Source organism: Phoenix dactylifera, chromosome 12 (genome assembly GCF_051530095.1).
Source record: "Phoenix dactylifera cultivar Ajwa chromosome 12, Ajwa_hap1_PhDact_Kaust_v1.1, whole genome shotgun sequence".
NCBI lineage: Eukaryota > Viridiplantae > Streptophyta > Magnoliopsida > Arecales > Arecaceae > Phoenix > Phoenix dactylifera.
This window is the reverse complement of record NC_143201.1, coordinates 2,954,189-2,975,987: the sequence shown is the minus strand read 5'-3', so window position 1 is coordinate 2,975,987 and position 21,799 is coordinate 2,954,189. Positions and strand designations below refer to the sequence as shown.

The 21,799-nt window shown below is 45.7% G+C and overlaps 1 non-coding gene and 1 pseudogene across 1 annotated transcript; both read left to right on the top strand.

Annotated features, from left to right (window-relative positions):
* Positions 1-143: 143 nt before the first annotated feature.
* TRNAR-CCG (transfer RNA arginine (anticodon CCG)) lies at positions 144-216 on the top strand. The gene has a single exon. It is a non-coding gene; the product is annotated as a tRNA-Arg (tRNA).
* A 15,882-nt stretch (positions 217-16,098) lies between these two features.
* LOC103698955 (tetrahydroberberine oxidase pseudogene) lies at positions 16,099-17,788 on the top strand (annotated as a pseudogene).
* Positions 17,789-21,799: the final 4,011 nt, after the last annotated feature.

The following is a 21,799-nucleotide window of genomic DNA, read 5'->3' as shown; positions in this document are numbered from 1 at the left end:
TTTTGTATGATATAGTGTGCCATACCTGATAGAGTTTAATTCATGAATGGATAGGATACAGATTCAAACCTTGAAATTGGTGAAGTTTGCCTAGAATACGTAAAATGATATATACATATACCAGGAGCCACCTTGGCATCTACGATCGCGTGGCCTAATGGATAAGGCGCTCGCCTCCGGAGCGGGAGATTGTGGGTTCGAGTCCCATCGCGATCGTTTAATATTTTTCCTTTTTTTTATCAATTATTTCTTTTTTATCTGACCTCAAAGCACCAAACCTTTAACAAACCACCTTTTTTTTTTTTGGTACAAAACAAGCCACCTTTGTCGTGACAGATTAAAAAGCGAACCAACTTCTAGAGTTCAATTGTTTTAGATTTAAACTGTTTCTTTATTTTTTTTGTTATAATAATTTTTTTGTCAATTATTTTATCTGTCCTCAAAGCACCAAATCTTCGACAAGCTACTTCCCTCCTGACAAATAAGAAATGAACCAAAATTTTGCTATCTTTTATGTTATAATTGCTGTTTCTTTTTACTTCCACGGAGCTGACTTCATGCTGATGAGATAAGAATTTGATTTTTTAAGTTCTTTTTACGTCTCCAACCATCCACATCCTTTCAAGTGAGATATACAATAAAATGGACTTCCTTAGAGATGCCAATTCTTTTAGATTTCAACTATTAACTAATTTTTTTTATTTCTCTCCAATGTTCTGCAACACTAACTTAATGACAACATCAAAAGAACTTGATTTTTTTTCTTTTATTTTTCTTTTGCTTTATTTGTCATCAAATGCTTCCAATGAGAAACCAAAAATCTCTTTGATTTTAATTTTTCAACCATAGTCATTAAACTTACTATTTTTTGCTTCTTTTCAAAGTTTGAAGAAGCTAGATTAGTGCTGAAGAAATAAAATCTTGAACTTTTTAATTTTTTTTTTGGGTTCTTTGTTTTCAATGCTCCAACAAGATTTTATTTATCTTCAAAACTTTAATTGACTAATGGAGCCGCCGATGGGTGGCCTCTTACGTGGCTAGTCACTTAGGCGGTCCTCTATGGATGCAGGAGGAAGAGCTGCCTAGGGCTCTCCGCGATGTTTTGTTTTCTAATTTTATTAAGTGTGTCCATACTCGAATACCGTGAGGCGCCCGCTAAAGCTAAAAAATAATAATAATAAAAAAATCCAACTAGCCACTATCGATATGGACACTCTTATGTATTTCATTTTTTATTTTTTTTCAATTACTAATTTTTGTTTACCCCTCCAAGTTCTATGAAATAGCTTTATGCTGGACTGGCAAAAATTTGAACTTTTTTTTTTATATTTTGTTTGTCTTTAAAACTCTAACAAGATTTTATTTATCTTCAAATCCCTAATAAGCCAACTTCTTGGTGACAAACTAGAATTAGACCTCCGTTACTCTGATCTTCAAGTGGCAAGATGCCACTGAGTCGCGCATCATTTCAGGCCCATCAACCTTTGTTCCACTCTCTCCAAGGTCATCACGAGAGTTTTAGTTGCTAGACTTAGAGGGATTCTCCCCAGACTCATCAGGCCTGAACAGGAGGCCTTTATGGGAAGCCGAAGCATCTTTGACAATATTTTGGATGATTAGAAGTTCATGCATGATCTTTAGGGGTCCTCAAGTCATCGAAGCCTTATGGCGGTTAAGCTGGACATGGAGCGAGCTTATGATCGGATGAGATGGACCTTTCTTTCCCATTCACTGAATAGCTGGTCGGATCCAACTGGTGCTTTCTATAGTCTTTGAGCCTGGTTGCAACCTTCCTTGATTATTTGAAAGGTTCCTTGAAGAGACCCGCCACTGATAGTAGAGGTGTCAGTTTTGCTTATATTGCTTATCATATTTGGCTGGATAGGAACTCTAGAATCTTTGAGGGGTGGTGACAAAATTGTAAGGCATGACTGATGGGGCGCTTCTCCAAGCTGAGGAGTTCTCCCGTGCGCAAATTTTTAGAGGACCTAACATTACAAGGGATATTTGGGCTTCCCATTCAGCTCTTGGAGCATCTCAAATAATTTTCGTCTCTTGGGAGGCCCCATCCCCAAGATTTCTCAAGGTAAACTTTGATTGTGTTTGATGATGAGAGTAAAGAAGGGGTTGGGTTTGTGATCAGAGATATTGATTCCAGATTAGTTGCAATTAGAGGTAGTCGGCTCTATGACATCTCTATTTCTAGTGCTGAGCTCGGGGCCGCTTGGGAGGGTTACCTACGCACGGTTTACCCTGAGGGCGGACCAGGTTCACCTGGAAAGAGATTCGGCGATTGTGATTGGATAGATCCAGGGCCATACTAGAGCTGGCGAGCACCTACTGTTGCAGGATATGTATAACCTGTTGAGGGACTGGGAGGCCTCCCGGGTTATCCATGTCTATTGCAAGGCGAATGGGGCTGCTCATTGGGTCATATTATATGTTGCGCAACACTTTGGTGTATGGATTTGTAATAGCTATGAGTCTTCACCACGTCCTTTTTACTACCTTCTTGTTTCTAATTTTTGGATGTATCCATACCAGGATGATATAATGTAACCGGTTTATTTAAAAAAAAGCCTATTTTTTTAAAAAATAATAAAATTTGATACCTACAGAGAACAAAGTGAAAAAAGTACAGTTTCATACTCCTGCTGAAAAAAAAAAAAAACATTCTGACACAATTTGATGGCCTACCAAAAAATAATTACCATTTGATAGCCGTCGATGTTGATTGAGACCTTTTTCCTATGACCAACCATGCAAATAATGTGTTAAAGGCCAAGAGCTTTTGAGGATATATACCCAACTGCATAATCAAATTTGACTGCTACAAAGCTGCGAAATTTTTGAATGCAGATGAGACAAGTCTCATGGATGATCTGCATAGTTGTACAACATTGTTGCATGGCCTTCATGGCTATTAAGAAGGTGGTTGTCATTACACAACTGTCAGAAGGCAAATCATGCTGCATCCATCTGTGGGATCTGTACTTCTCTAAAAATATCTTTTTTTTTTTTTAAGCAGACTGTTTATATTATTCAGGTACAAATATATTTAATAAAATTAAAAAATAAAATATTTCAAATGTCCTACGCAACTTACTCTCAATCGTCCACGACATGCTTTTCATATAGTTGCCCACATAAGCCGCAATCCAGTCTGCGATCTTATTTGCCTTTTGTCTAAAATTTTTTTCCTTGATTTTGAACCTTTGGACTTGCTCTAACTAGTTGGTGTTTGGATTGTTGTATTACCTAATATATATTTTTTTTTTGTCTTCAAAGTATGCAAACATGGAATTGCCTTTGATCCTCCAAAACTGGCGTTGGTGTGAAGTGTTGCACAAGATGCAATTATGAAGATCAGATGCAGTTATGAAATATGAAGGAAGCTATCAGATATTATTTTCAAAGGCCAATAAAAAGTACAAGGTCCAATTTTAGTTGTAGCATGAGTCGCTGTGATGGTATGCGGCCTCAACTCTCAAGTTAATATCACTTCTAATTAAGAGGACAAAGTCCAACATGGAGAGCAGGTGAATGGGACAGTGGCCATGATAGGGAATAGGTGGCAAAGAGATGGATCATGGCAACATGTGAGCCATTCAAAACTTAAAATTGGAAATGTGTTTTAATAATTTTTAACAAGATAGTATGACTTTTCTCTTTGGATAAGTGGCCAATGTGAAAACGATTCAATTCAATTGTAATAGCCCAAACCGGTTTGAAGAGGCCAGGCCCATTGGTCCTTGAGCATGCCCTGTTGCACACAATGGGGTAAAGAAGAACACCAGTTGGAGTCTTCTTCCACCTATCTCGTCGGACTTCGAGCATCCTAGGGCATGTTGAGTTTATCCAAAAATCTAGAATTCACTTATTTAATGCTCCTTCCTCCTCCTCTTAGCTCCATCAATGAAGACTCGAGGAATAGCCGCCAATCTCGACGATTCTTCTCTGGGTTTTCTTTTTAATTCGTTACTGGAAAGAGCTGCTGGAACTTCATCGGACCGAGGTGAGTGTTGTCTGCCTTGCTCTCTTTCTTTTTCCTCTCTTGTATTCTTTTCCTCTGTTGCTCTCTCTTTGCATGGTTCTATAGACCCAGCAGGAGGGTCCCAAATATTCTCATTATGAACTCGAGTTGACTCTAGTAGAGGGTCTTAGACCAGAGTCGCTACGACCATCCGCCACTCTAGCCTTAGCTTGACCATTGCCAAACATCACTAGACTTTATCATCATTAGCCTTTATTGTGTTATATATACTATGGTTTGATTCTTGTTTCACAAGTTGATTGGTTAGATTGGTTAGAGTGAACCGACCTGAATTATCGGATGTTACAACCTGTTGGCTCTATCCATCTGGCACCCGACTGTTGTCAGCTACCATTTGACCTATAGTTGATAACCCCTGATCTATTACGTTTTTCTTGATTAGATATATATTTTTTGATCAGATGGATTAAGTTACGTTGTGCTGATCGATTAGAGCAATTGGGTTGTCATCTAGCTAGCCTCATATATCTTTCTATACGAATCTATTTTCATAGTCGGTCTTAGTTTTGTATGGACTACAGTTACTCGGACAAAAAAAAGCCTAACAAGATCTTATACTCTAATTTCTAAATTGAGATAAGACCCTAACCTTTTTTTTATATTTAATTTTTAATTAAAGAAGAATAGAGAATATGGGTAATTCAAATATTAGAACTCTAAAATTAAGTAGTTACTGAATAATTGATTCATTAATATGACGAGTGATTGATAAGGGATAAGTTGCTATTATATTGATATTAAGTTAATTGGACATGTTAGGTGCGTATTGGTAATATTGTAGCTGCGTTGGATTGCGATAGAGGTAAGAATTTCTCTACTCGGTCACCGGTTATATGTATATGTTTATTAGTTTGTACCACTGGATTTACATCATGAGATTTATATCGATAAATTTGGTTTGGCATGTGATGGCATATTTTATATAATTTTCGGTACAAATATATTCGTATGGTTATTATATGTATTAAATATTGAAAACATAATTACGTAAATAAAAATACTTTGAATTTGAGAGAAATTCATCGTATAAGTGGTAACTGATTTGACAAGAGTAACATATAAATCAAACGGACAAGATATATATGATGTGGACTAACCTCGTCATGGATAGCCTCTATAAGCTTATGCATAGGATAGCCTCCACGAGCTTATGCGTAAAATAGCCTTTATGAGCTTATGCGTGGAATAGCCTCTACGAGCTTATGCGTAGGATAGCCTCTATGGGCTTACGTGTGGGATAGCGTCCAAGGGCTTGACGCATGGGGATAGTCTTCATAGGCTTATGTGTAGGATAGCACTCATAGGCTTGATGCATAGGGATAGCCTTCACGGGCTTATGCATGGGATAGCATCTACGGGCTGACGCGTTGGATTTTTGTTCGTCTTGGATCGACTAATGATCTTGATTAGTCCACAACCAAAAGTTAATTAATAAAAATATTCAAATCAAGTTAATGAGAAATAGATGACATGACATAAGAAATTATTGTTAAACAATTAGTTACATTTGAGATATATATATGTGTATATATATATATATATGCTTCTTTAAAAAGATAATAATGAGAACTTATGTGCCTGTTATTTGTTTGAGCTTTCCAAGTATTGATATGATATTTATTTTATCTAGTATTTTTAATTAATTATTTTTTTATTACTTATGGTGCAACGGTTCGATATTTTTACGGAGCTGTAAAACTCACAATCTTCTTTTCTTTTTCTTTTCAAAGTTGCAGGTTGCAAGTGGCGTAATATTTGGTATGAATTGGGATTATATGGATAAGAGATGAATAGATAGAGCATCACTGATACTGGTTGGATGATTAAATTTTGTAATTGGATCAATTTTGTTGATTCGTTATGATTTGAGATTATTTTGATTATGGATATTGAGGTTGCGATAAATTTTTAAGCCTAGCATATTCTCTAGTGTTTTATCCTAGAGAGTATGTGGCCATGTTACGTGGCCAGATTTGGATTGGCACGATACCAATTGCGTGGGGAAAAGAATGAAAGGGATGGTTTCAGTTGGCTTCCCGTTGGCCAATTCTAGCATTTAATGATTTCCCACCGTTTGGAAATTTACTAGCATTGTGGAACAATCCAAGACAATATAATTTCCCGAAGGCGAAAACCAGTCAGGCGTTAGAGGCCTATTTCACTGAAAGAAATATTATTTACAAGACAAAGAAATTACATTTTCATATGCTTTATTTTCTGACAAACAGGAGCGTGCAATGCATATAATAATAATAAAAAAAAATGATAAGATACAAAATATAAAATAAAAAATTGAAGTGTAGAAAAAATAGAAGAAGAATAAAATAGTGAAAATTTAAGAAAAAATAGAAATGGAAGAGGAGGTTGAGAGAACTTTGAACCAAAATTTTTGAAGGGGAATAGGTACTGAAGCTAAAAATGATATTATTATTATCTCTAAAGATCCAACGACTCTTCCTTCTCCTGAGTCAAGAATTGGACAGCCAATTCCCTTAGTTTCCACGTCAGCTACAAAGCAAAAATGAAGAACTAGTTTACGTCTGAACTTTGGAAAGTGGTTCCGTGAAGAACATCCTGCATGCAATGAACTGTAGTCTTTCACTGCAATTCTCACGTCCTTACCGTTCCGCAACGCTGGCTGCATGGAAACAATATCTTACGTGGTGTAACAAGGGGCCTTGAGGTGGCAAGAATTCTCAATAGTTAGAGATGAATGGATATGTCGTATACTTTTATTTATCCATAAAACACTGTCCTCATTAACCTCGACAGCTACAATCTCTAACCAAAATCACATCCAACAAAATTGAATCGTTCAAAAGACCTATCAAAGCTGATCTGTCGTGAGTTCAGAAACTTGCGGCGAACGTGAACCTGAAAATGGTGTTAAGTCAACCCTGGTGATTCACTATTGGAGGCATACAGCTTAATTTCAGCATTTCCAACGAATCCATGTCGAACACGTACGCATTCTTAGGTGGGACCCATTCCCACCCTCCATGACCTCAATGCTAAGTAAAATTTCAGAGTTTTAATATATAGCTCGTCAAGCAACAAGCATGCCGGAAAACACAGCAGATACACGCAATAATAGGTTTAAATGCGTCAAGAAATCCATTACAATTGATTATTGACTTAAACAGGAATTCAATCAAGTTCGCCCAAAAAAAAATAAAATTATATGCCAGTTGTATATATGACCGAAACTAGGATAAGGCTTGTACATGACGTTCATTGTTTTCGACCCAAAGTCTCATTGACCTAAAATATTAGTAGACTGTTAACCAAAAAATAGTAATGGAATTCTGACAAGAGTACTGCTCCTGATCACCCGCTAAATCACCGCATAATTACTCGGCTGATGTGGTAGTCGGAGATTGGGGCAGTATACCGACCCTTGCTTACCTATTAGCCAATCATCAGCTTCCACATCACATGGGCGAAGTAGCAAAAATCTGGAGGGTGATATCCTCTAGCTTCTTTCCTTCTCACAAATATTTAGCATATACTTTCATGTTGGTTAATTTATATCCAGAACTTGCTAAGCGTGCAATGCAACCTCCGCGGGCGCAAAGAAAAGTCGGTCAAAGATATGACAGGATCTACAAGGAAAAATGGAAAATTCCGACTGGATACGCAAAGAAACATAGCAAATATATTGTTCGCCATCATATGTAATTTCAAATACACATGTTTCTTGGGTTGACTACTGTTGGTGGAAAAATGGACCACCCCACAAATGTAATTATAGCACCTAAATCCATCAGCAAGCTCGAGCTCATCCTAAGTGATCGGGCTCTTCCGCTCTCGAGCTCATCCTAAGTGATCGGGCTCTTCCGCTCTCGAGCTCATAGACCAGAGAGCCGAGACCAGAAGGCCGAGACCAGAGAGCCGAGACCAGAGGGCCGAGACCAGAAGGCCGAGACCAGAGAGCCGAGACCAGAGAGCCGAGACCAGAAGGCCGAGACCAGAAGGCCGAGCACAGCAGGCCGAGCCCATGCCTTAGCCAAATATCCAATTTCCACCTAACCCTCTAAGGGACCTGACAACTCCACTATAACCTGCCACTATCTCCAAGCCATCAAGGCATAAGATCTTCGCAGGTATTCGGCACGACCTGCCATTAATGCACGAGACTCTCTCAAGTCTCCGATGCACTCAGTCATTTAATGAACACGGCCCAAGACGATCTCCGGATCACTGAACCATCAGAACGTATGGCTCTCCCTGACCGCCGGTTCATTCGGTAATAAATGCACTTACCATCCACGGACCCCAGGCCCACCACAGCCGGCAGTTCAACCACTCCAACAGGTCCGATCGACCGTGACAACTCCCTGATACCGGTCTGATCCGGTCCCGTTCTCCATTACGTCATTAATGGGCCAAATCGTGCCCAATTATTACAAAACAGGACAAACCTCCTGTCACCTCCCAGGTAACAAAAAATCCTCCTATAAAAGGAAACCTGGGGGGAAAAGGGAGAGAGGACCAAAAACAAGAGGAAAAACCCGGAGCTGGAGAGAACCCTCCTAGACCGGGGAAAAAAGGAAGAAAACAGCACAGACACAATTGAACACAATATTCTCTGTCTTCTCCACATACTCTCTTCCCTGCTCTCTCCACATACTGGCCCCCTCTGACTTAGGCATCGGAGGGCCGGCGCCGGGGAGCCCGGCCACCGGCTTTTTTGCAGGACAGGACAGGACTGGACGCACCACCCCTCTTCGGACGCTCCCACGCCCCACGGTGGAGGACGCAGCCGGCCGGCGCACCGCCGTCCGCCCCCTGTAGCAGCGGAGCTCCTCCTTCCCCGGCTTCGCGGCGGCCCCCGGGTCCAATTTCCAGCAACAGTTGGCGCTAGAGGAAGGGCCCGAGTTCGTTGCCATGAAGCTAAGGAGCAAAGGGGCTTCCAATGCCTCTCAACGACCTCCACCTAGTCCGGAGCGTTCCGTCCGGAACTCATCACCTCCGACCGAGTCAGTTCATCAAGTTCGGCCGGAGCAGTTCGATGCCCTGGTACAACAAGTGCAAGCCTTGGCTACCGCTGTCCAAAGCTTGCAACCCAGGGGCATCCCAACCGCACCGCCTCCTCCGGCTCCAGTTCAACCGGAGCCCCCTACAAGCGGGTTTCTCCTTCGAGTATCATGCTCCAAGTCCCAAACGCTCAGTCCAAAATTCACCATTAAGATCTCCGGTAGATCAAGTTCCACAGGTCCAACTCGAGCACTTCGATGCGCTTGTGCAGCAAGTCCAAGCGTAGCTATTTGCAGCCCAAAGCCTGCAACAAGTGGAGGCCCCTCCTGTGCCGCCTCCACGGAATCATGTGAAGCAGAGGAAGAAACTTTCTCCTGACTCCCGAGCCATCTCGAATCAGGCATGGCTCCCGCTGCAACGACGTATGTGGGGGCAACCAATGAGAAGTAGTAGTCCAAGTCTCACGTCAACGAGTTGGGGGGAAAGAGAAATAAAAGCTGAGGTCTGGAGAAGGAAAGTTATGGAGCTTTAAAATGGGATTGTAAGCCTCTGTGACAAAGGGTACAGCCCCATTAAATCCCATTATCCTTCCAAGTCTTCTGTCTTCCGGCAGCAAGCAAGAAACCAGCATGTACTCCCTCCTTACGGGCGTAAGTCCTTGGGACGGCGCCCGCGACATTGCTCCCCTTTCAGAGCGTCGCCATCATTGAAGCCCCCGTCGAGCTCATGCAGACCGAGCTCAGAAACCCGAGCGCAAAACACTTAAAAAATCAAGCCAAAGAAGGCCGGTGCCGAACCAAGTCCTGAAGGACTTCGAAGCTCGAGAGCTATCAAAATATCTCCAAAAGGTACAGGACGCCACTTTGGCTTCAAATAAATTCAATATTTTATCTATTTTCAGGTTAGCCAACGAGCTCGGCTCGTTCTCCTACCCTGACCACGGTCAGGATGCCCTGAGACGTCAGGATGCCCCAATATATTGGGATGCCCTGCCACAACGGGATGCCCCGATTCGTCGGGATGGCCCGAGACGTCGGGATGCCCCGGCTATAGGGACGCCCGAGACGTCGGGATATGAGTTAGCGGTCCTCTCTGACCGGACGAGCTCGGTTCGTGCTCCATCGGCTATGAGTTAGCGGTCCTCTCTGACCGGACGAGCTCGGCTCGTGCTCCATCGGCTTCCACCGTCGAGCTCGGCTCGTGCTCCCCGAATATGAGTTAGCGGTCCTCTCTGACCGGACGAGCTCGGCTCGTGCTCCATCGGCTTCCACCGTCGAGCTCGGCTCGTGCTCCATCGGCTATGAGTTAGCGGTCCTCTCTGACCGGACGAGCTCGGCTCGTGCTCCATCGGCTATGAGTTAGCGGTCCTCTCTGACCGGACGAGCTCGGCTCGTGCTCCATCGGCTTCCACCGTCGAGCTCGGCTCGTGCTCCCCGAATATGAGTTAGCGGTCCTCTCTGACCGGACGAGCTCGGCTCGTGCTCCATCGGCTTCCACCGTCGAGCTCGGCTCGTGCTCCCCGAATATGAGTTAGCGGTCCTCTCTGACCGGACGAGCTCGGCTCGTGCTCCATCGGCTATGAGTTAGCGGTCCTCTCTGACCGGACGAGCTCGGCTCGCGCTCCATCGTCTTCAGCCAACGAGCTCAGCCCGCTCTTCTATTTTTGGATTTCTCTGCCGACGTCCCCAAAGAACGGAGTCCGAGCAGAGAAGCGTCTTCAGTCGCCTCGGCGTAAGGACGCACACGGTACAAGGTACCCATTTACTTAATGTTTCTACGTTAATGTCTCCATATTGTCTATTTTTGGATTTCTTTGCCGACGTCCCCAAAGAACGGAGTCCGAGCAGAGAAGCGTCTTCAGTCGCCTCGGCGCAAGGACGCACACGGTACAAGGTACCCATTCATTTAATGTCTTTACATTCTCATTTATCTTTACTTGGACTTTTCTCTGCCGACGTCCCCAAAGAATGGAGTCCGAGCAGAGAAGCGTCTTCAGTCGCCTCGGCGCAAGGACGCACACGGTACAAGGTACCCATTCATTTAATGTCTTTACATTATTTTATTCTTGGACTTTTCTCTGCCGACGTCCCCAAAGAACGGAGTCCGAGCAGAGAAGCGTCTTCGGTCGCCTCGGCGCAAGGACGCACACGGTACAAGGTACCCATTTATTTAATGTCTTTACATTCTCATTTATCTTTACTTGGATTCTTCTCTGCCGACGTTCCCAAAGAACGGACTCCGAGCAGAAAAAGCGTCTTCAGTCGCCTTGGTGTAAGAACGCTCACAGCACCAGGACGATCGATGACTGAACTACTTCCTTCGCCCGAGCCAAAAAGCAGCTCGGACTCGGAAGTCGGGGGGTAGTGTTGGTGGAAAAATGGACCACCCCACAAATGTAATTATAGCACCTAAATCCATCAGCAAGCTCGAGCTCATCCTAAGTGATCGAGCTCTTCCGCTCTCGAGCTCATCCTAAGTGATCGGGCTCTTCCTCTCTCGAGCTCATCCTAAGTGATCGGGCTCTTCCGCTCTCGAGCTCATCCTAAGTGATCGGGCTCTTCCGCTCTCAAGCTCATCCTAAGTGATCGGGCTCTTCCGCTCTCGAGCTCATAGACCAGAGAGCCGAGACCAGAGAGCCGAGACCAGAAGGCCGAGACCAGAGAGCCGAGACCAGAGGGCCGAGACCAGAAGGCCGAGACCAGAAGGCCGAGACCAGAGAGCCGAGACCAGAAGGCCGAGACCAGAAGGCCGAGCACAGCAGGCCGAGCCCATGCCTTAGCCAAATATCCCATTTCCACCTAACCCTCTAAGGGACCTGACAACTCCACTATAACCTGCCACTATCTCCAAGCCATCAAGACATAAGATCTTCGCAGGTATTCGGCACGACCTGCCATTAATGCACGAGACTCTCTCAAGTCTCCGATGCACTCAGTCATTTAATGAACACGGCCCAAGACGATCTCCGGATCACTGAACCATCAGAACGTATGGCTCTCCCTGACCGCCGGTTCATTCGGTAATAAATGCACTTACCATCCACGGACCCCAGGCCCACCACAGCCGGCGGTTCAACCACTCCAACAGGTCCGATCGACCGTGACAACTCCCTAATTCCGGTCTGATCCGGTCCCGTTCTCCATTACGCCATTAATGGGCCAAATCGTGCCCAATTATTACAAAACAGGACAAACCTCCTGTCACCTCCCAGGTAACAAAAATCCTCCTATAAAAGAAAACCTGGGGGGAAAAGGGAGAGAGGACCAAAAACAAGAGGAAAAACCCGGAGCTGGAGAGAACCCTCCTAGACCGGGGAAAAAAGGAAGAAAACAGCACAGACACAATTGAACACAATATTCTCTGTCTTCTCCACATACTCTCTTCCCTGCTCTCTCCACATACTGGCCCCCTCTGACTTAGGCATCGGAGGGCCGGCGCCGCGGAGCCCGGCCACCCCTCTTCGGACGCTCCCACGCCCCACGGTGGAGGACGCAGCCGGCCGGTGCACCGCCGTCCGCCCCCTGTAGCAGCGGAGCTCCTCCTTCCCCGGCTTCGCGGCGGCCCCCGGGTCCAATTTCCAGCAACAGCTACAAAGTTTGTGCATGTTAAGTTGGTCAAAACTAGCTTAAAAATGGATTAACATAAATGCACGCCTCGAAGCATTTATGATAGAAAAGGGAATATCACACGTTGAGTAGAGAAGGATACTTTCTCATATTAAATAGAAAAAAGCTGTACAAGCAATATAAAATTATGCGCTATACAAGAAATGTAAGCTGTACAGATAAAAAAAATGAAAAATTAATTTCTCACCCTTCCGGAGACTCCTCAGTAACAAAAAGTTTTTGTTGACTGAATCTAAAACAACCGGTTCAAAAACTTTCCAAACTGTAATTTTCGGTCCCTAAGCCCCTTTTATTTTAAAAGAAGATAATGAAAATACCACGCCCCTCCTGATCTCCCATCCCCCCCAAGAAGAAGAAGAAGAAGAAAACGGCCAGCCACGGCCGCCGCCGACCGCGGCCCGCCCCCTCGAGCCCCCTCCCGCGGCCGCCACCAGCCTCGGCCCGCCCCCTCCCATGGTCGTGCCACTGGGAATGCCTCCGCCTCCGCCCCCACGGTGGGGAGGTGCCGAAGAAGAGGAAGAAGGGTGCCCTCCCGCGTCCTGCGGCTGTCGCCGGCCACGACCCGCCCTCCTCCCACATCCGCTACTGCCCGACCCCTTTTCGGCGCCGCTGGCCTCGCGGGAGGAGAGGAGTTCTCCGCTGGCTAGCCACGGCTGACGCTGGCCAGCTGCCCGGCCCCCTCCTGCAACCGCCACAGCCTGGCCCTCTTCCAGCGCCGCCGACTCGCGGAAGGAGAAGAAAGAAGAAGAAGGGAAGAAGAGAAGCAAAAAAAAAAAGAAAAAGAAAAGAAAAAAAAGAAGAAAAGAAAAGAAAAAGAAGAAAAAAAAGAAAAAAAGAAAAAAAAGAAAAATAAATAAATAAATGCATAAATAAATATTTATATTTATATGAATGAACTAATAAATAAATAAATAAATAATATATTATAATTAAAAATAAAATAATTATAAATAAATAAATAAATAAAGCTGCCGCGGCTACCACGGCCCGGCCCCTTCTGGCGCCACCGGCTTCATAGGAGGAGAAAATAGAAGAAAAGAAAAAAAAAGCAAAGAAAAGGAAAAAAAAGAAGAAAAGAAAAGAAAATAGAAAAGAAAAGAAGAAAAGAAAGAAGAAAAGAAAAAAGAAAAAAGAAAGAAAGGAAAAAGAAAGAAAAAAAGAAAAGAAAAATAAAGTTAAATTATCTTGGAACATAGTTAAATAAGTTTGGAACACACTTAATCTACCCTGGCATACAGTTAAATTATCTCGGCACTCAGTTAAATAAGCTTGGAACATACTTAATCTACTGTAGCACACAGTTAAATAAGCTTGGAACACATCTAATCAACCCTAGCACACAGTTAAATAAGCTTGGAACACACTTAATCAACTCTGGCGCATAGTTAAATAAGCTTGGAACACACTTAATCTATCCTGGCATACAGTTAAATCATCTCGGCACACAGTTAAATAAGCTTGGAACACACTTTATCTACCCCGGCACACAATTAAATCATCTCGGCATACAGTTAAATAAGCTTGGAACACACTTAATCTATTATGGCACATAGTTAAATCATTTCGGCATACAGTTAAATAAGCTTGGAACATACTTAATCTAACTTGGCACACAGTTAAATAATCTTGGAACACACTTAATCTAGCCCGGCATATAGTTAAATCGTCTTGAAACACAGTTAAATTTTTTCTGCACACAGTTAAGTCTTCTCTGTACATAATTAAGTCTTCTCGGCATAGTTAAATAAGTTTGGAACACAATTAATCTGGCTTGGCACACAGTTAAATTGTATACAGAGAAGATTTAATTGTGTGCGAAAAAAATTTAACTATGTTTCGAGATGATTTAACCGTATGTCAAGCTAGATTAAGTGTGCTCCAAGCTTATTTAACTGTGTGCCGAGATGATTTAATTGTGTGCCAGGGTAGATTAAGTGTGTTCAAAGCTTATTTAGTTATGTCTCAGGATGATTTAACTGTGTGCCAGGGTAGATTAAGTGTGTTCCAAGCTTATTTAACTGTGTGCTGGGACGATTTAACTGTGTGCCAGGGTAAATTAAGTGTGTTCCAAGCTTATTTAACTATGTGCCTGAATAATTTAACTATGTACCAAGCTAGATTAAGTGTATTCCAAGCTTATTTAACTGTGTACCGGGATGATTTAACTGTGTTCCGAGATAATTTAACTCTATGCCAGGCTAGATTTAGTATGTTCCAAGCTTATTTAACAGTGTGCCGGGATGATTTAACTGTGTTCCGAGATAATTTAACTCTATGCTAGGCTAGATTAAGTGTGTTCCAAGCTTATTTAATGGCGTGCCGAGATGATTTAACTGTATACCAGGCTAGATTAAGTGTGCTCCAAGCTTATTTAACTGTGTGCCAGGATGATTTAACTGTGTGCCATGATAGATTAAGTATATCCTAAGATTATTTAACTATGCCGAGATGATTTAACTGTGTGTCAGGATAGATTAAGTGTATTCTAAGCTTATTTAACTGTATGCCGGGATGATTTAACTGTATGTCAGGGTAGATTAAGTGTGTTCCAAACTTATTTAACTGTGTTCCAAACTTATTTAACTGTGTTCCAAGATGATTTAACTTTATTTTTCTTTTCTTCTTTTTCTTTCCTTTTCTTCTTTTTTTTTCTTTTCTTTTTCTTTTCTTTTTTCTTCTCTTCTTCCATTCTTCTTTTTTCTTCTTTCTTCTCCTCCCGCGGGGCCCGCGACGCTGGAAGGGGGCCGGACGGTGGCGGCCGCAGGAGGGGGCCAAGTTACAGCCGGCGGCTCCTGCGGCAGCCGCGGCTGCCCATCGGTTCCTCTTCTTCGGCACCTCCCCACCGTGGAGCGTTTCCGGCGGCGCGGAAGGGGGTTCGGGAGGGGGTGGGCCACGGTGGGCCAGCGGTTCCTCTTCTTCGGCACCTTCCCACCGTGGGGGCGAGGGCATTCCCGGCGGCGCACAAGGAGGCGGGGCCGGCGGCGGGCACAGGAGGGGGCGGAATGTGGCCGATGGCAGGCGCGGAAGGGGGCTGGCCGTGGCCGGCGGCGGCTTCTTTCTTCCCCTTCTTTGGTGGGAATGAGAGAAGCGGGGGCATTTTCGTCCTATATTGCAATATTGAAATACATCTAGACCGGTTGTTAAACAATCGATCAACAAGGGTTAAATGTTAAAGACCGGCTAAACGTTAAAGAGCCGTCAATAAATGGACCTGCCATTAGTTTCCCTTAAAAAAAAAAAAAAAAAACAAACAGCCGGAGGTGCGTTAGCTTGTGCGTAAATCACGTAATAATTTATAACTGCATTCATTTCTTACTGCAAAAACTTGTACCAATTGCTTCCCAAAAGTCTACGTTCAATCGTGGCGGATGGTCTTGGCTGAATTTTAATTCATCCTTCTCACCTCTTCCCACACGTTCAGAACTCCATGGATTTTCTCTATATATACCTAGCCACATCCCAGAACAAGAACCATCATATAACAATGGCAATATCAGCCTTTGGAAATCTTGCAATTATTGCTCTCTTGCTTCTAACAGCTACATCTGCCATCACAGCTTCTAATACAGCCCACGAAGACTTCCTCCAATGCTTCCTCAGCCACACCCAATCCACCAATGCCTCCTCCCATCTAGTGTATGCCCCAGATACCACTGCCTACAACACTGTCCTTCGATCATCCATCCAAAACATCCGCTTCCTCTACTCCTCCGCTACAAAGAAGCCTGTCCTCATTGTCACGCCAACAAATGAATCCCACGTTCAAGCCTCCGTCATCTGCAGCAGGAAGTATGGTCTTAATATCCGGGTCCGGAGCGGTGGCCACGATTATGAGGGCATGTCTTATGTTTCAGACCACGAGGTCTTCATCATCGTCGACCTTGCTAACCTCCGATCGATCACAGTCGATGCGGAGCATAGCAACGCTTGGGTTCAGGCTGGTGCAACACTCGGAGAACTTTATTACACGATCGGAGTGAAGAACAAGACCGCTGCTTTCTCTGCAGGGGTATGCCCTACCATCGGAGTTGGCGGCCACATCAGTGGCGGCGGGATCGGGATGATATCAAGCAAGTATGGCACGGCTGCGGATAATGTCATCGATGCGCAGTTGGTGGATGCCGATGGCAACCTCCTGAATCGAGAATCCATGGGTGAGGACCTGTTTTGGGCCATAAAAGGAGGTGGTGCAGCAAGCTTTGGCATTGTCCTCTCCTATAAACTCAAGTTGGCGTATGTTCCACCTACAGTCACTGCGTTTAATATAAACAGAAATCTGGGGCAAAATGCTACGTACCTTGTAAGCAGGTGGCAGCAAATTGCGGCAAAGTTCGATGAGAATCTTTACATGAGAGTTATAGCACTAGCTGTGGATGACTCAACAACAGGAAATAGAACCATTCAAGCTGTGTTCAACTCCCTTTTCCTCGGAACATGCAAAGAACTCGTCACCTTGATGGAGACGAGCTTTCCTGAACTGGGTTTTGAGGCCAAGGACTGCTCAGGTTCGGAGATGAGTTGGTTGGAGTCCGTTCTATTCTTTGCAGGCTACAGCAATGAAAGTGCAAACATCTTATTGGACAGGAGACCTGAATACAATAGCTCTTTTAAAGCCAAGTCGGACTTTGTTAGAGAGCCAATTCCTGAGACCGAGTGGGAAAAGATATGGAAATTTCTTCTGGAAGCGGAAGATGAGCCTTTGGTGATGATAATGGATTCCTTTGGTGGAAGGCTGAGTGAGATTTCAGAATCAGCAATTCCCTTCCCTCACAGGAAGGGGAATCTATATATGATTCAGTACTTCATGAGGTGGTTTCAGATGGATCCTGCAGTGACAAAGAGGCATCTAGATTGGATGAGGAAGTTGTATGGCTTCATGACTCCATACGTCTCTAGCCATCCAAGGGCTGCTTATCTAAACTATAAGGATATTGACTTGGGTAGAACTGACAAACATACAACTTACGAAGATGCAAGGGTTTGGGGTATCAAGTATTTCAAGGATAACTTCAAACGACTGGCATTTGTGAAGGCTAAGGTTGATCCAGACAACTTCTTCAGAAATGAACAGAGCATCCCACCCCTTCTTTCTCTGTAAACCAATATTGTATACTCAGGGGCGGCCCAATACACTTGGGGGCCTAAGGCGAATCCAATGAGTAAGGCCTTTTTTTTAATAATAAATTTTTTTAACAAATGTAAAATATTTAAAAAAATGATATGAAAATGGATAGCTATCAAGTACACTATTTCAACAAAGATACATGAATCTAATAAAGATAGGCAAGAAATCTTTTTAATTTAATATTATTTTTGAATGGAAGTGCAGAAAAGTAATTATCCTAAAAAAAGACCATAAAACTGATTAAATAACTGAGATAATGCTTGGCAATATTGTTTATCATGTCGAGCGGAATAGGAAAAGGTCATTCCATGGCACTTCATGGTCAAGGTAAAGAAAAGAATTTGTCTAGAAAGAAGCTTCTCTATAAAAGAAAGTAGGGGCACTATGGAAAATTGACTCCATCTAATTAATAAAAGTCCCATCCCTCCATCTCCCCTTCAAGTGAGTACCCAAGCAGCAACCGCAACATCACAGCACAGCAGCCATTCAATCCCCTCCCTCCTCTCTCTACCACCCAAGGGGAGAGAAGAAACCGAGAGGAGAAAATTAAAAGAATCTCCACCCTCCAAGAAGTCCATTTCCAATCCCCCTTTCTTCCTGATGGCCCAGCTGGATCAGGAGTAATGTGAGGGAAGGAAAACCAAGACCAAAACCAAACAAGAGAAGGGATGAAAGATAAGAGTGGCTTCAGGCGTGTATCAAGCCAACCAAATCCCTCCTCTCTCTCTCTCTCTCTCCATCCAAAACAAAACTACCATCCCCAACTTCCTAAATTTCCCCTCTGCAGGCCAAGAAACTCTCCACCTCCCTTCCATCAAGGGGGAAGACTCGATATGGGGCCTTTGCTTCCTTTTGGTCACGGTCAGACCCTCTCTCTCTCTCTCTCTCTCTCTCTCTCCACCTCCCGGGGGCCTTCCATTGGCCCGGGGCCTTAGGCGACCGCCTCGGTCGCCTAAGGCTCGGGCCGGCCCTGTGTATATTAAGAACATATGGTGTACCATGTTACATTACCTTGTATTGATGTATGGAATAAAAAATTTATGCTAGAGTTCATTGTCTCCTATGCATATTACAATGTGTAATCAAATAAATATCTGTTGCTGGAAATTGGACCCGGGGGCAATCTTCGGTCGAGGAGAGGGAGCGGCGGTTTCTCACAGCGGGGCGAAGATCCGTCAGCAGGCGGCGTCCTCCGCCTGGGGCGGTCGGAGAGAAGGAGCAGCAGGTCCTCGCAGCGGGGCGGCGATCCGTCGGCTGGCGGCGTCCTCCGTCTGGGTGCCTGCACACGAACCGGTGGCCGGGTTTTCCGGCGCCGGCCCTCCGACGCTCAAGTCAGGAAGGGGGCAAATAGTGTAGAGAAGGGAGATAAACAGTGTTTTTAGAGTGTATGAATGTTCCCACCCCCTCCTGAGAGGCCAAGGCTCCCTTTTATAGGCGGGGGTCGGTTTACCTGCGATGTAACAGGGCGAGGCCGTAGTACGGCTCGGCGTGTTTGTTCAGGTCGGCGCACGGTCAGGCGAATTATTGCACAGATGTCGGCGGTGAGGGCGTCGTACAGCCCGAACTAGCACGCTATCAGGCGAATTATTGCATTGGTGTCGGAGGTATGGCCGAGATCAGAGACTTATCATAGTCGATTAGACCCTGCTGGGTTGATCTGCCGTGGAGAGCTGAGAGTCCGTAGATGGCAGGAGCCATGCGTATTAATTATGGAGTAAGCCGGAGATCCGCATTTATTGTGGAGTAAGCCGGAGATCCGCATTTATTGTGGAGTAAGCCGGAGATCCGCATTTATTGTGGAGTAAGCCGGAGGGTTACAGTGGCCATGCGCAATAAATGCCAGAGGGGCGTCAGGGTATGGTCCTTGGCCGGACCTCAGAGGTGCACGGCCGTAGCAGGTGGTTGACAAGAGTAGACCTCGAACATCAAGGTTTTTCTTAGGTCGGAGGTCTCGAGGTTGGTCGTCGTGAGGTCGGGCGTTCCGAGGTCGGACGTTCCGAGGTCGGACGCCGACTTCGGTCGTCCGGGGTCGGAGGTTGTACATCTTCTTAGGGGCATTTATGTCATTTGGGGGAAAAATCTTATTCCCCCCAACACTACCCCCGACTTCCGAGTTCGAGCGACTTGTGGGCTCGGACGTGGGAAGTAAAGTCTGTCACTAAGGTTGGGGGGCGAGTCTCGTCCGCCCCCTTGCGCTTGTCGGAGCTTTCATGGTGAGACCTGCGCCCTTTGGCGTCTCGAGGCTGCTTTATTCAGTGAGCTCGTATCACTACGCTTCTTGAAGCGGTGGTGGCGTCTTTTGAGTCGTCAGGATAGCTTTACGGCGGATTAATAATGCGGGTCCTCGAGCTCGTCGAGGCGGTGCCTCGATCCTGTAATCGAGACCTCTCGCTCATCAATGATCGTGCCGTTACGGGGTTTAAAACGGACACGCGGCGTGACCCAAGGTCGGACGCTTCCGATTTCGTGTTACTGGATCATAATTCTGGAGAGGTGGAGGCCGCATCGAGGCTCCACGTGTCCCAGGTCTTATTAAATGAGGGGAGCGGGGGCGGCGCCCGCTTGTTCCTCAAGACGATTTGATTTTGCGGACCCATGATGAGGCCCCGAGATCCGATGGGACAACGCTTCGATTTCGTATCCGATTTATTAAACCGGAGTGAATACAGTGCTTCGGCTTCCGAGGTCGACACGTGGCGCAACCCGATCGGGGGGATGGGGACCGACCCCGTCGATCTGGGCCGTCAGGGGGGTCTATATAAACCCCACGAGTCTGCCCTAAAGGTCTTGTTTGGCTGCCTCTTATTTTCGTCGTCTTTTCCCCTTGCTTTCTTCCTCAACCGAATCTTGCCGGTGGTGCCCGGAGTGATTTCCGGCAATGTCCAGTAGGTTTTCTTTCTGTTTTCACTAGGGTTTCCTCTTTTCTTCTCCTCGTCAACTTCCATTTTCTGCTTTTAACTTTTACTCCACTCTTTTGTGAGAATGGGTTTGGGTCCCGAAGAAGTTGGGTCGAGTCTGTCGGAGGAGGAGCTGGAGTTGATCCGCTCCCGTTTCTTCTTCCAGCCCGGGTTTCGCCTTGAAACTGCAGGGCCGGAGGATAGGGTGACGCAGCCGCCCCCAAGTCGGATCGCGGTTTACCGCGAGACACTTTGGGCGGGCCTGCGTTTTTCCGCCCATGAGTTCGTGAGCAACTTGCTGGCCGAGTACCAGCTCGTCCCGGCGCAGTTGGCTCCGAACTCATGGAGGACCATAATCGAGTTTTTATCCCTGTGCCTCGGGCACGGGATCCCGATTTCGGTAGGCCTTTTCCGCCGGTGTTTTCTGTTAAAGAAAAACCCGGCGGACGCAGGGTGGCTATACTTTGCCTTTCGGGGCGGTATGTCACTCTTTCAGGGTGCCCCTTCCTCGATTCACGAGTGGAAGGGGAAGTTTTTCTTTCTGGCGTCCGAGGCGCCTTGGGGGTTTGACCCGATATGGGGGTACCCTCGGTTGAAGGCCCTCAATAAGCTCTCCGAACCCTCAAGGAGGGAGCTGAGGACTCTGGACTCAGTGCAAGCCCTCGGGAGGGGCAATGACCTGACCGAGCTCCTGCGGGAGGACGCCCTAGCAAGCGTGGGTCTGAGCTCGGCGCGCCCCGAGGGTAAGGGCGGTCGCATTATTCTATTTATTTATTTTTTGTTCTCTGTCTTTACTGTCACTGGTCTGACTCTTAACAAAATTCTTGATTTCAGATATTCCCCGCATGCCGACCAGCAACACATCACTTTTCTCTCGCCTAAGGAGGCGAGAGGCCGAGGTCGGGGGTGCTGCGCCCCAGCCTCGGAAGAGGGCGAGGACAGACGGCGCTTCTACGTCGGCCGGGAGGAGTGGCCCCGAGGTGGAGGCCCCTGCAGCCGACCCGAGGCGGGAGTGGGTCGTTAGTGATGTGGGCCCGTCGGCCCCTCCTTGCCCTGCCCCCCTTGCCCAGCGGGGGGAGTCGTCCATGGCCCCGCAGCAGCCAGAACCCGGGCTTGCTCG